The sequence below is a fragment of the Pipistrellus kuhlii genome, unplaced genomic scaffold, assembly GCF_014108245.1.
Source record: "Pipistrellus kuhlii isolate mPipKuh1 unplaced genomic scaffold, mPipKuh1.p scaffold_m20_p_2, whole genome shotgun sequence".
NCBI lineage: Eukaryota > Metazoa > Chordata > Mammalia > Chiroptera > Vespertilionidae > Pipistrellus > Pipistrellus kuhlii.
Window position 1 is genome coordinate 68,811,888 of NW_023425515.1, and position 2,847 is coordinate 68,814,734.

The window sequence follows — 2,847 nt, forward strand, 5'->3', positions numbered from 1 at the left end:
CCTGCCTTCCTGATTGTTCCTAACCACTTCTGCCTGCCAGCCTGATCATCCCCTAACCACTCCCATGCCAGCCTCATTGGTGTCTAACTGCTCTCCTGCCAGCCTGTTTACCCCCAACTTCCCTCCTCTGCCAGCCTTGTCACCCCAACTAACCTCCTCTGCAGGCCTGGTAACTCCCAACTGCCCTCCCCTGCTGGCTTGATTGCCCACAAATGCCCTCCCCTGCTGGCCATCTTATGGTGGCCATCTTGTGTCCACATGGGGACTGGATCTTTGACCAGATGGGGGCAGCCATCTTGTGTGTTAGAGTGATATTACTCTTTTATTAGATAAGACTAGTGGCCTGGTGCACAAAATTTGTGCAAGTCTAGGTGGGTGTCTCAGCCTGGCCTGCATCCTCTCCAATCTGAGACCCCTGTGAGATTGGGCCTAAACTGGCAGTTGGACAACTCTCTCGCAATCTGGGACTGCTGGCTCCTAACTGCTCACCTGCCTGCCTGCTTGATCACCCCTAACCACTCTGCTGCTGACCTGATTGCCCCCAACTACACCCCTCTGTCATCCTGCTCACCTCCAACTGGGCCTCTCTGCCGGGCTGCTCACCTTCAACTGCCGCTCCCCCTCCCCCCAGCCTGATCACCCCCAATTGCCTTCCCCTCCTGGCCTGATCACCCCTAACCACCTCTGCCTGGGTTGGTCCTGCCCTTGTCCAGAAGAACTTCTGGAAGGTCTCATGGTCTAATTAGAATATTAATATTTTATTAATATACATAGGATATGACATACTGCCATAACTATAACATATCTACCAGTATTACTCTATGAGAATACATAATTCATGCAATAGGAGGCATATAAAACATTACATTGTACAATATATAGAAAATACTGTATTTAGCCGAAACTTGTTTGGCTCAGGGTCGGCCTGTGGACTGGAAGGTCCCGGGTTCGATTCCATTCAAGGGCATGTACCTTGGTTGCAGGCACATCCCCACTAGGTGGTGTGCAGGAGGCAGCTGATCAATGATTCTCTCATGGATGTTTCCAACTCTCTATCCCTCTCTCTTTCTCTCTGTGAAAAATCAATAAAATATATTTTTTTAAAAAGAAAATAAAATACTGTATTTATAGCAATAACATACACCCTGTGGCTTTCCTTCCTCATTTGGGAATGGTTCCCCAGTGCTTTGAACATTTCCTGGGCCCTAATGTATTTTTTTTTTATTCAGTGTAACTTTACTTACTGTTTATTGCACCTGATTTGAGGTCTTTAATTTCTAAATACCAAAGATTCAAAGGACTATTTTTTCCCATGAAGTTTAACATTAACATCAGTGAATTCATGTATTCATGTGTTTTTATTATAAGCATCTGAATCATTCACATTGTCATAGATCCTGAACTCATAAGCATGGACCATGCACAGGCTGGCAGGAAGCCACTCTGCAAGCAAACAGATACTTTGCATAAAAAGAAAAATCATAGCACAACATTTAATGTCCAATCTGAGTCACCTCAGAATGTTATATATATTGACTTCTTAATTCATATAGTATCAGAAACTCAACCACTTGGTTGGTGATGGGGTTGACCTGGTTCCAGGAGGTATTCCTGAAATAATTATGGAAAGGAGGGCTCAATCTTTTCTTGGTTGCTTGCTCCTCCCCAGCACCTGCATCTTTCTCCTCATTCTCAGCTTCTTGGGCATCTTCTCCTTCACCTTCACTTCCTTAATCTTCCTACTTTCCATCATCAAATTCTTCCTTGGCACTTCCTTCTCTTCCTCTCCTTCCTCTTCCTCAGCCTCTTCCTTCTCCTTCTCCTCCTCTTCAGGTTCTCTTTCAGAGGCGGCTCATCTTTAGCTTCCTAATGGTCTTCTCCACCTAGATCTGCTCCTCCTGGATGTTGCTGGAGTACTAAGAAGGGAATGAACAAGCAAACATCAAGCAGGAACTAGTCTGTAAACCACCGTAGGCAGATCACCAAAGACCTGGGAACTCTGGGAGTAGCCACTGGCTATGCTTCCCACGCTGGTGAAACTGAGCTGGGTCTCCTCACCTTCTAAGAGTTTCCTGTAAGCTGCAATGCCAATGTCCAAAGCCACATTGAGGAGGTTCTAGTATTCTTTTAGATATCATGCCATTTCACTGTCTGTAGTTCTCAACTCATTTTCTAACTTGTTGATTGTGTCCTGTATAGCACTAACATTAAAGTTCAGCTCATCCTCTAGCTCTGCAGCTGCTTTCCCAGAGCTTAGTTTGTGCCCAGGCATGCTTTGATCTCCAGGGTCTTGGCCTTGAGCAGGCGGTGGCTTTCAGACACTTCATCCTTTGTGGTGCGCACCCTGTAGGTGTTCTTGGCAGTGCTCTAGGTCAGTATGGTGAGCAGTTCTTGTACCATTCTTCTGCATTCTGCATGTCCTTGGCAGAGAGGTTGGACTTGGAGAACATGTCCATCTCCACGGAGATCTGAGCATACTGGATCTGCACCTACAGCTCGGTGATCATCTCTTCATGCACTTTCTTCAGAAAGGCTATTTAGTCCATCAGGCTGTCTGATGAGCTTTTCAAACTCAGCACCAGCAAGAGCCGCCTCCACTGAACCTTTTCACGCCTTTATCAGCCAGCCCTCTGCATCATCATGATTCAGCACCTCTTCCTGATAGCATGCCTGTAGGTTGCTCCCAGAACCTTCTAAGCCTTGGTGCCTGCTAACTGCCCATTGCCTTCTCCTTGCCAGATACTGGCATGGTGGGGTGGGCACAGGCATCCCATTTTCATTAAAATGTTCAACCCGGCCTGCTCCACCTGTGTACTCAGGAGGCCTGCGGCAGACAGTGATCCCAGA

At 46.9% G+C, this 2,847-nt stretch overlaps 1 pseudogene; it reads right to left on the reverse strand.

Moving 5' to 3' along the window:
* Positions 1–1,916: 1,916 nt before the first annotated feature.
* On the reverse strand, positions 1,917–2,456 carry LOC118722965 (annotated as a pseudogene).
* Between the last annotated feature and the right edge of the window lie 391 nt (positions 2,457–2,847).